The sequence below is a fragment of the Fringilla coelebs genome, assembly GCF_963513975.1.
Source record: "Fringilla coelebs genome assembly, chromosome: 3".
Taxonomy (NCBI): domain Eukaryota; kingdom Metazoa; phylum Chordata; class Aves; order Passeriformes; family Fringillidae; genus Fringilla; species Fringilla coelebs.
In genome coordinates this window covers 1,698,682-1,710,563 of record NC_140030.1, presented here as the reverse complement: position 1 = coordinate 1,710,563, position 11,882 = coordinate 1,698,682, and positions in this window count along the sequence as shown.

The window sequence follows — 11,882 nt, the reverse complement described above, 5'->3', positions numbered from 1 at the left end:
AGGAAACAGGAGAAAAAGCTGGAAAAGGTGGGAAAATGGGGAAATAGTGGGAAAAAAATTGGGAAAAACTGAGGAAAACAAACTGGGAAAAAAAACCTGGAAAAACTGGGGAAAAGTGGAAAAAAACCGGAAAAACAGGGAAAACCATGAAAAATGGGAACTGGGGGAACTGGGAAAAAATGAGGAAAAATGGGAAAAAAACCGGGAAAAACTGGGGAAAATGGGGGGAAACTGGGAAAATTGAAAAAGTGGGAAAAAATAGGAAAAAAATGGGAAAAACCATGAAAAATGGGGGGAACTGGGAAAAAAAAACCAGGAAAAAGTGGGGAAAACAGGGAAAGTGGAGAAAAACCTGGAAAAGCTGGGAAAAATGGGGGAATAGTGGGAAAAAAAAAGGGAAAAACTGAGGAAAACAAACTGGGAAAAAAAACCTGGAAAAACTGGGGAAAAGTGAAAAAAAAACCAGGAAAAACTTGGGAAAAACAGGGAAAAGCATGGAAAATGGGGGAAACTGGGAAAAACTGAGGAAAACTGGGCAAAAGACCGGGAAAAACTGGAAAAAAAACAGTGGAAAAGTGGGAAAACCATGAAAAATGGGGGGAAGGGGGGGAAAAAATGGGAAAAAAGCAGGGAAAATGAAAAACTGGAGAAAAATGTGGGAAAGGTGGGGGAATGGGGAATACTGGGGAAAAAAATGGGAAAAATTGAGGAAAACTGGGAAATAACAGGGAAAAAATGGAAAAATCTGGGATGAGCTGGGTAAAGTGGGGGAAAATTGGGAAAAATTGGGGGAAAATGGGGAAAAAAATGGGAAAAAATGGGAAAAAGAGAGGGAAAAGGCAGGAAGAAGAGGGAATTCCCCAAAATCATCCCAAAATTGCCCCAAATCCCTCGGGATGTTCTCAGCATATCCTGGGGTTCAGACCCCAAAAATTCCACAAAATTTTCCCCCAAATCTTCCCCCAAATCCCATCGGGAGGATCCCAAACCTTCCTGGGGCTCAGACCCCCCAAATTCTCAAAAATCCTCCCCAAATTCCCCCAAATCCTCCCCAAATTTCCCCCAAACCCTCCCCAAATTCCTCAAATCCTCCCCAAATTCTCCCCAAATTCCTCAAATCCTCCCCAAATTCCCCCAAAATTCCATTGGGATGATCCCAACCCTTCCCAGGGCTCAGCCCCCCCACATTCCCTCCCAATTCCCCCCAAATCCCATCGGGAGGATCCCAACCCTTCCCCAGAGCTCAGCCCATCCCAAATTCCCAAAAATCTCCCCAGATTCCCCCCAGATTCCCCCAAATCCCGTCAGGATGATCCCAACCCTTCCCAGGGGCTCAGCCCCCCCAAATTTCCAAAAATTCTCCCCAAATTCCCCCAAATTCCCCCAAAATCTCATCGGGATAATCCCAACCCTTCCCAGGGCTCAGCCCCCCAAAACCCCCAAATCCTCCCCAAATTCCCTACAAATCCCGTTAGGATGATCCCGGCACTTCTCCAGAGCTCAGCCCCCCCCCAAAATTCCCAAAAATCCTCTCCCAAAATTCCCAAAAAATCCCCAAAATCCTCCCCTCAAATTCCCAAAACTCCCCCCAAAATCCTCCCCCCAAAATCCCCCCAAAATCCTCCCCAAATTCCCCCAAAACTCCCCAAAATCCTCCCCTCAAATTCCCAAAAAAATCCCCCCCAAATCCCCCCCAAATCCTCCCCTCAATTCCCAAAAAATCCCCCCAAAATCCTCCCCCCAGTTTCCCCCAAATCCTCCCCCAAAATTCCTAAAATCCTCCCCCAGATTCCCAAAAAATCCCCCCAAAGTTCCCAAAAACTCCCCAAAATCCCCCCAAAATCCTCCCCCAAAATTCCCAAAATCCTCCCCTCAATTCCCAAAAAATCCCCAAAATCCTCCTCCCAAATTCCCAAAAATCCCCCCAAAATTCCCAAAATCCTCCCCCAAATTCCCAAAAAATCACCCCAAAATTCCAAAAAAATCCCCCCCAAATCCTCCCCAAATTCCCAAAAAATCCCCCCAAAATCCTCCCCCAAATTCCCCAAAATCCCCCCAAAATTCCCCAAAAAATCCCCCCAAAATCCTCCCCTCAATTCCCCAAAATCCTCCCCAAATTCCCCAAAAAATCCCCCCAAAATCCTCCCCCAAAATTCCCCAAATCCCCCAAAATCCTCCCCCCAGATTCCCCAAAATCCTCCTCCCAAATTCCCAAAAAATCCTCCCAAAATCCTCCCCCAAAATTCCCCAAAAATCCTCCCAAAATCCTCCCCAAAATTTCCCCAAAATCCTCCCCTCAAATTCCCAAAAATCCCCCCAAATCCTCCCCTCAGTTCCCAAAATTCCCAAAATCCTACCCAAAATTCCCAAAAAATCCCCCAAAATCCTCCCCCAAAATTCCCCCAAATCCTCCTCCCAAATTCCCCCCAAAATTCTCCCCCCAAATTCCCAAAATTTCCCCCCAAAATCCTCCTCCAAATTCCCAAAATTTCCTCAAAATTCCCCAAAATCCTCCCCCAGAATTCCCAAAATCCCCCCAAAATCCTCCCCCAAATTCCCAAAATTTCCCCAAAATCCTCCGCTCAAAGTCCTCCCCCAAAATTCCCAAAATCCCCCCAAAATCCTCTCCAAAATTCCAAAAAATCCCCCCAAAATTCTCCCCTCAATTCCCAAAAAATCACCCCAAATTTCCCAAAAAATCCTCCCCCCAAATCCCCAAAATCCCCCCAAAATCCTCCTCAAAATTCCCCAAAATCCCCCCAAAATCCTCCCCTCAAATTCCCAAAAATCCCCCCAAATCCTCCCCTCAAATTCCCCAAAATCCTCCCCCCAAATTCCCAAAATCCTCCCCCAAAATTTCCCCAAAATCCCCCCAGATTCCCCAAAATTCCCCCAAAATCCTCTCCCCCAAATCCCCCCCAAATCCTCCCCCAAATCCCCAAATCCTCCTCAAATCGCCTGGAAAACCCCAAAATTCCCCCCCCAAATCCCTCCCCGAATTCACAAAAATCCCCCCGAATTTCGCCCCCCCCAAATTCCCCCCAAAAAAACCCCAAATTCCCTCCCAAAATTCCCGAAACTCCTCCCCCCAAAATTCCCCAAAATCCCAAGAATTGATGAAATTCCAAAATTCTCCCGACCCCCCCCAAATTCCCAATAAATTCCCTGCCCGGAATCTCCCCCCAGAGATTCCCAAAAATCCCAAATTTTCCCCAAAAATCCCAAATTGCCCCCAAAATCCCAAATTCCCCCCTAAAAAATCCCAAATTCCCCCCTAAAAAATCCCAAATTCCCCCCTAAAAAATCCCAAATCGCCCCAAAAATCCCAAATTCCCCCCAGAATCCCAAATTCCCCAAAATCCCAAATTCCCCTCTGCTGTTTTCCCAGTGGCCGGGCCCGGAATTTGGGATCCCCTAAAACCGGGATTAGAGATCCCCTAAAACCGGGATTTGGGATCCTCCTAAAATCGGGGTTTGGGATCCCCCTAAAGCTGGGATTAGGGATCCCCTAAAACCGGGATTTGGGATCCCCTAAAACCGGAATTTGGGATCCCCCTAAAACCGGGACTGGGGATCCTCTAAACTGGGATTTGGGATCCAGATCCAGGATGAGGGAAAGGAGAAGGGAACCCCTAAATTTGGGATTTGGGTCCCCCTAAAGACGGGATTAGGGATCCCCCAAAACCGGGATTTGGGATCCCCTAAAGCCAGGATTTGGGACCGCCTAAAACCGGGATTTGGGATCCCCCTAAAACCGGGATTAGGGACCCCCTAAAGCCGGGACTAGGGACCCCCAAAGGCGGGATTAGGGATCCCCCCAAAGCCGGGACTAGGGACCCCCTAAATCCGGTATTTGGGGCCCCCCAAAGCCGGGATTAGGGATCCCCCAAAGCCGGGATTAGGGACCCCCTAAAACCGGGATTTAAGGTCCGGATCCAGGATGAGGGAAAGCAGAAGGGGAACCTCTAAATTTGGGATTTGGGACCCCCTAAAGCCGGGACTTGGGACCCCCTAAAACCGGGATTTGGGATCCCCTAAAACTGGGACTGGGGAATCCTCTAAAACCGGGATTTGGATTCGGATCCAGGATGAGAGAAAGAACGGGAACCCCTAAATTTGGGATTAGGGACCCCCTAAAACTGGGATTAGGGGTCCCCTAAAGCCGGGACTAGGGATCCCCCAAAGCCAGGACTAGGGATCCCCCAAATCCGGGATTAGGGATCCCCCTAAAGACGGGATTAGGGTTCCCCTAAATCCGGGATTTGGGATCCCCCAAAGCCAGGACTAGGGATCCCCCTAAAGCCGGGATTAGGGATCCCCTAAAGCCGGGATTAGGGATCCCCTAAAGCCGGGATTAGGGATCCCCCAAAGCCGGGATTAGGGATCCCCTATAGCCGGGATTAGGGATCCCCTAAAGCCGGGATTAGGGATCCGCCTAAAACCGGGATTTGGTGTCCCCCTAAAGCCGGGATTTGGGATCCCCCTAAAACCGGGATTAGGGATCCTCTAAAGCTGGGACTAGGGATCCTCCTAAAGCCAGGATTTGGGATCCCCCAAAACCGGGATTTGGGGTCCCCTAAAACCGGGATTAGGGATCCCCTAAAACTGGGACTGGGGCATCCTCTAAAACCGGGATTTGGGATCTGGATCCAGAATGAGGGAAAGGAGAAGGGAACCCCGAAATTTGGGGATGAGATCCCCTAAAACCGGGATTAGGGATCTCAGATGAGGGAAGTGGAGTGGGGACACAGAGCCGGAATTTGGAATCCCCCTAAAGCCGGGATTAGGGATCCCCCTAAATCCAGGATTTGGGATCTGGATCCAGGATGAGGGAACGAAGAACGGGAACCCCTAAATTTGGGATCCCCTAAATCCGGGAATAGGGACCCCTCTAAAGCCGGGGTTAGGGATCCCCTAAAGCCGGGATTTGGGATCCCCCAAAGCCGGGATTAGGGACCCCCCAAAGCCGGGATTAGGGACCCCCCAAAGCCGGGATTAGGGATCCCCTAAAGCCGGGATTAGGGATCCCCTAAAGCCGGGATTAGGGATCCCCTAAAGCCAGGACTGGCGATCCTCCCAAAGCCGGGATTAGGGATCCAGATCCAGGATGAGGGAAAGAACGGGAACCCCTAAATTTGGGATTTGGGATCCCCCAAAGCCGGGATTAGGGATCCCCCAAAGCCGGGATTTGGGATCCGGAACCAGGATGAGGGAAAGCAGAGGGGAACCCCTAAATTTGGGATTTGGGATCCCCCAAAGCCGGGATTTGGGACCGGGGCTCGCCGCGTTCCCGGTTCCCGCCGGGCTCTCCCGCAATTCCCGGAATTCCCGCAATTCCCGGTTCAGGAGGCGCGGGGACCTTTATTGAGCCGCGACACCGCGGGGACAGCGCGGGGACACCGCGGGGACACCCCCGGGCCCAGCCGGGACCCCCCAGATTCCCAAAAAATTCCCAAAAAATTCCCAAGGGATTCCCGGGGGCGGGACCGCCGGGGACACCGTGTGGACACCGTGTGGACACCGCGGGGACACCGGGGGTGGCACCGGGGGCCCTGGCCCCGTGCCAGGGGTGGCACCGCCGTCCCCCTGTCCTTGTCCCGCTGTCGCTGCCCCGTCACCCTGTGTGACACCTGCCCGTGTCCGTGTGTCCGTGTGTCCGTGTCCCGGGGGTGGCACTGCTGTCCCCTTGTCGCCGTCCGTGTCCCCGATCCCCGTGTCGCTGTCCCTGCCCTAGAGGTGGCCCTGCTGTCCCCCGTCCGTGTCGCTGTCCCCGTCCCGGCGGTGGCACTGCTGTCCCCCTGTCCGTGTGGCTGTCCCTGTCACCTGTCGCTGTGTCCTTGTGTCGCTGTGTCTGTCCCGGGGGTGGCACTGCTGTCCCCCTCTCCCCTGCCACTGTCCCTGTCCCCTGCCACTGTCCCGGTGCCTCGGGCGCTCCCGGTGTCCCCGCTGTCCCTGTCAGGGTCCCGGTGTCCCGAGCAGTCCCGGTGTCCCCGCTGTCCCCCATCCCTGTCCCTGTCAGGGTCCCGGGGGCCCGGGCGGTCCCGCCGTCCCCAGTGTCCCCGCTGTCCCTGTCAGGGTCCCGGTGTCCCCGGCTGTCCCCTGTCCCTGTCAGGCTCCCGGTGGTCCCGGCGGTCCCAGTGTCCTCCCTGTCCCCCTGTCCCTGTCAGGGTCCCGGTGCCCCGGGCGGTCCGGGCGGTCCCGGCGGTCCGGGCGCTCCCGGTGTCCCCGGTGTCCCCTGTCCCGGCTGTCCCCTGTCCCTGTCAGGGTCCCGGTGGTCCGGGCAGTCCCGGTGTCCCCTATCCGCCATCCCTGTCCCTGTCAGGGTTCCGCTGTCCCCTGTCCCCGCTGTCCCCTGTCCCTGTCAGGCTCCCGGTGGTCCGGGAGGTCCGGGCACTCCCGGTGTCCCCTATCCCCCATCCCTGTCCCCGTCAGGCTCCCGGTGCCCCGGGCGGTCCCGGCGGTCCGGGCGGTCCGGGCGCTCCCGGTGTCCCCGCTGTCCCTGTCCCTGTCAGGATCCCGGTGCCCCGGGCTCTCCCGGGGGTCCCGGTGCCCCGGGCGGTCCGGGCGCTCCCGGTGTCCCCGGTGTCCCCCTCTCGCCGGGCTCTCCCGCTGTCCACGCTGTCCCCTGTCCCTGTCAGGCTCCCGGTGTCCCCGGTGTCCCCGCTGTCCCTGTCAGGCTCCCGGTGGTCCGGGCGGTCCGGGCACTCCCGGTGTCCCCGCTGTCCCCTGTCCCGGTTAGGGTCCCGGCGGTCCCGGTGGTCCCGGTGCCCCGGGAGGTCCGGGCGGTCCCGGTGTCCCCGCTGTCCCCTGTCCCCGTCAGGGTCCCGGCGGTCCCGGCGGTCCCGGTGGTCCCGGTGCCCCGGGCGGTCCCGGCGCTCCCGGTGTCCCCGCTGTCCCCTGTCCCCGTCAGGGTCCCGGCGGTCCCGGCGGTCCCGGTGGTCCCGGTGCCCCGGGCGGTCCGGGCGCTCCCGGTGTCCCCGGTGTCCCCCTCTCTCCGGGCTCTCCCGCTGTCCCCGCCGTCCCCTCGCTGCCGGCGGCTCCGGGCTCCCCGCGGGCTCCGGGCGGTCCCGCCGCTCCCGGTGCTCCCGGTGCCCCCGCGGCTCCGCTCCGGCCCGGCGGCCCCGGCGCCCCGCGGGCTCCCGGCGCTCCCAGCCCGCCCTTGGCGCCCTTGGGGCCGGGAAAGCCGCGGGCTCCGGGCGGGCCCCGCTCCCCGGGCGGTCCCGGTGCCGCTCCCGGCGCTCCCGGCGCTCCCGGTGCTCCCGGCGATCCCAAATCCCCGAGGTCGCCTTTGGGGCCCGCAGCTCCCGGCGCGCCCCCGGGGCCGGCGTCACCGTCGGGGCCGCGCGGGCCCGGGAGCCCCGGAACGCCTGGAACGAGAGAGGGGATGCGGGGATGGGAATGTGCCCGGGAAAACCGGGAAAACTGGGAATGATCCCAGGAAAACCGGGAATGGGAATGCTGCCCCCGGGAATACCGGGAAAACCGGGAAAACCGGGAATTCTGCACCGGGAATGGGAATGCTGCTCCCGGGAAAACCGGGAATTCCGCACCGGGAATGGGAATGCTGCCCCCGGGAATACCGGGAAAACCGGGAATGGGAATGCTGCTCCCGGGAAAACCGGGAAAACCGGGAATGCTGCTCCCAGGAAAACCGGGAAAACCGGGAATGGGAATGATCCCGAGAAAACCGGGAATGGGAATGCTGCTCCCGGGAAAACCGGGAATTCCGCACCGGGAATGGGAATGATCCTGGGAAAATCGGGAATTCCGCACTGGGAATGGGAATGCTGCTCCCGGGAAAACTGGGAATTCTGCACCGGGAATGGGAATGCTGATCCTGGGAAAACCGGGAATGGGAATGCTGCCCCCGGGAATACCGGGAAAACCGGGAATGGGAATGCTGCCCCCGGGAAAACCGGGAATTCCGCACCGGGAATGGGAGTGCTGCTCCCGGGAAAACCGGGAATGGGAATGCTGCTCCCAGGAAAACTGGGAAAACCGGGAATGGGAACGCTGCTCCCAGGAAAACTGGGAAAACCGGGAATTCTACACCGGGAATGGGAATGCTGCTCCCGGGAAAACCGGGAATTCCGCACTGGGAATGGGAATGGTCCCGGGAAAACCGGGAATTCCGCACCGGGAATGGGAATGCACCCGGGAAAACCGGGAATTCCGCACTGGGAATGGGAATGCGCCCGGGAAAACCGGGAATTCCGCACCGGGAATGGGAATGCTGATCCTGGGAAAATCGGGAATGGGAATGCTGCCCCCGGGAATACCGGGAAAACCGGGAATTCCACACCGGGAATGGGAATGCTGCTCCTGGGAAAACCGGGAAAACCGGTAATTCTGCACTAGGAATGGGAATGCTCCAGGGAAAATCAGGAATTCCGCACCGGGAATGCAAGTGCTGCTCCCGGGAAAACCGGGAATTCCGCACTGGGAATGGGAATGATCCCAGGGAAAACCGGGAATTCTGCACTGGGAATGGGAATGATCCCAGGGAAAACCGGGAATTCCGCACTGGGAATGGGAACGATGCTCCCGGGAAAAACCGGGAATTCCACATTGGGAATAGGAATGCGCCCGGGAAAACCGGGAATTCCACACCGGGAATGGGAATGATCCCAGGGAAAACCAGGAATTCCACAGTGGGAATGGGAATGCTGCTCCCGGGAAAACCGGGAATTCCACGCTGGGAATGGGAATGATCCCAGGGAAAACCGGGAATTCCGCAGTGGGAATGGAAATGCTCCAGTCCAGGGAAAACCAGGAATTCCATCCTGGGAATGCTCCGGTCCCAGGAAAACCGGGAATTCCACCCAGGGGGGTCGGGAAGCGCCGCTGGCTCCGTGCTGGGGGGGGCAGGAGTGGCAGCGGGGGGAGTCGGGACATTCCCAAATCCCAAAATCCCAGCGCCCATCCCGGGGGGCAGCGCCCTCTGTCCCTGGGATCATCCGCATCCGTGGGGTGATCCCGGCCCAGCCCAGACTCGGGGTTTGGATCCTCCTCCTCCAGCAGATTTGGGATCAGGATTCCCAAAATCCCACCCCCATCCCGGGAAGGGTCACCTCTCTCTGGGACAGCCCCACACGCACGGGATGATCCCGGCCCATCCCAGACCTCAGGGTTTGGATCCTCCCCCAGCAGATTTGGGATCAGGATTCCCAAAATCCCACCCCTCATCCCGGGAAGGGTCACCTCTCTCTGGGACAGCCCCACATCCACGGGATGATCCCAGCCCATCCCAGACCGCAGGGTTTGGATCCTCCCCCAGCACATTTGGGATCAGGATTCCCAAAATCCCTCCCCTCATCCAGGGAAGGGTGACGTGTCCCTGGGACAGCCCCACATCCACGGGATGATCCTGACACCATCCCAGACCTCATCAGGGTTTGGATCCTCCTCCTTCAGCTGATTTGGATCAAGATTCCCAGAATCCCACCCCTCATCCCGGGAAGGGTCACCCCTCTTTGGGACAGCCCCACATCCACGGGATGATCCTGACACCATCCTTGACCTCAGAGTGGGGGTTTGGATCCTCCTCCAGCAGATTTGGGATCAGGATTCCCAAAATCCCACCCCTTATCCCAGGAAGGGTCACCTCTCTCTGGGACAGCCCTACATCCATGGGGTGATCCCAGTGCCATCCCAAACTTTGGGGTTTGGATCCTCCTGCAGCAGATTTGGGATCAGGATTCCCAGAATCCCACCCCTCATCCCGGGAAGAGTGCCCTCCCTGCTGTCCCTGGGATCCACATCCACAGGATGATCCCAGTGCCATCCCAGACCTCAGGGTTTGGATCAGGATTCCCACAATCCCGTCCCAGGAAGAGTCACCTCCCTGCTGCCCCGGGGACAGCCCCACACCCACGGGATGATCCCGGCCCATCCCAGACCTCAGGGTTTGGATCCTCCTCCAGCTGATTTGGGATCAGGATTCCCGGAATCCCATCCCTCATCCAGGGAAGGGTGACGTGTCCCTGGGACAGCCCCACATCCATGGGGTGATCCCAGCCCATCCCAGACCTCAGGGTTTGGATCCTCCTCCAGCTGATTTGGGATCAGGATTCCCAGAATCCCACCCCTCATCCCAGGAAGGGTCACCTGTCTCTAGGACAGCCCCACACCCACGGGATGATCCCGGTGCCATCCCAGACCTCAGGGTTTGGATCCGGATTCCCAGAATCCCACAATCCCGTCCCAGGAAGAGTCACCTCCCTGCTGCCCTGGGGACAGCCCCAAACCCACGGGATGATCCCAGCCCATCCCAGACCCCAGGGTTTGGATCCTCCTCCAGCAGATTTGGGATCAGGATTCCCAAAATCCCATCCCAAGAACAGTCCCCTCCCTGCTGCCCCGGGGGCAGCCCCACACCCACGGGATGATCCTGACACCATCCCAGACCTCGGTGTGGGGGTTTGGATCCTCCTCCAGCTGATTTGGGATCAGGATTCCCAGAATCCCACCCCTCATCCAGGGAAGGGACAGACCCACACCCATGGGATGATCCTGACACCATCCCAGACCTTGGAGTGGGGGTTTGGATCCTCCCCCAGCAGATTTGGGATCAGGATTCCCAAAATCCCACCCCTAATCCAGGGAAGGGTCACCTCTCTCTGGGACAGCCCTAAACCCATGGGGTGATCCCAGCCCATCCCAAACTTCTGGGTTTGGATCCTCCTCCTCCAGCTGATTTGGATCAAGATTCCCAGAATCCCACCCCTCATCCCAAGAAGGGTCACCTGTCTCTAGGACAGCCCCACATCCACAGGACGATCCCAGCCCATCCCAGACCCCAAGGTTTGGATCCTCCTCCAGCAGATTTGGGATCAGGATTCCCAAAATCCCACCCCCATCCCGGGAAGGGTCACCTCTCTCTGGGACAGCCCCACATGCACGGAATGATCCCAGACCTCAGGGTTTGGATCCTCCCCCAGCACATTTGGGATCAGGATTCCCACAATCCCATCCCAGGAAGAGTCACCTCCCTGCTGCCCCGGGGACAGCCCCACACCCACGGGATGATCCTGACACCATCCCAGACCTCAGGGTTTGGATCCTCCTCCAGCAGATTTGGGATCAGGATTCCCGGAATCCCATCCCTCATCCAGGGAAAGGTGACGTGTCCCTGGGACAGCCCCACATCCACGGGACAATCCCAGCCCATCCCAGACCCCAGGGTTTGGACATGCCCCCACCCACCTCGGGATCAGGATTCCCAAAATCCCACCCCTCATCCCAGGAAGGGTCACCCCTCTCTCTGGGACAGCCCCAGATCCACGGGATGATCCCAGCCCATCCCAGACCCCAGGGTTTGGATCCTCCTCCAGCAGATTTGGGATCAGGATTCCCAAAATCCCACCCCTCATTCAGGGAAGGGTCACCCCTCTCTGGGACAGCCCCATATCCATGGGGTGATCCCAGCCCATCCCAGACCGCAGGGTTTGGATCCTCCTCCTCCAGCAGATTTGGGATCAGGATTCCCAGAATCCCACCCCTCATCCCGGGAAGAGTCCCGTCCCTGCTGTCCCTGGGATCCACATCCACAGGATGATCCCAGCCCATCCCAGACCTCAGGGTTTGGATCAGGATTCCCACAATCCCTTCCCAGGAAGAGTCACCTCCCTGCTGCCCCGGGGACAGCCCCACACCCACGGGATGATCCCGGCCCATCCCAGACCTCAGGGTTTGGATCCTCCTCCAGCACATTTGGGATCAGGATTCCCAAAATCCCACCCCTCATCCCAGGAAGGGTAACCCCTCTCTGGGACAGCCCCACATCCATGGGATGATCCCAGCCCATCCCAGACCTCAGGGTTTGGATCAGGATTCCCACAATCCCTTCCCAGGAAGAGTCACCTCCCTGCTGCCCCGGGGAC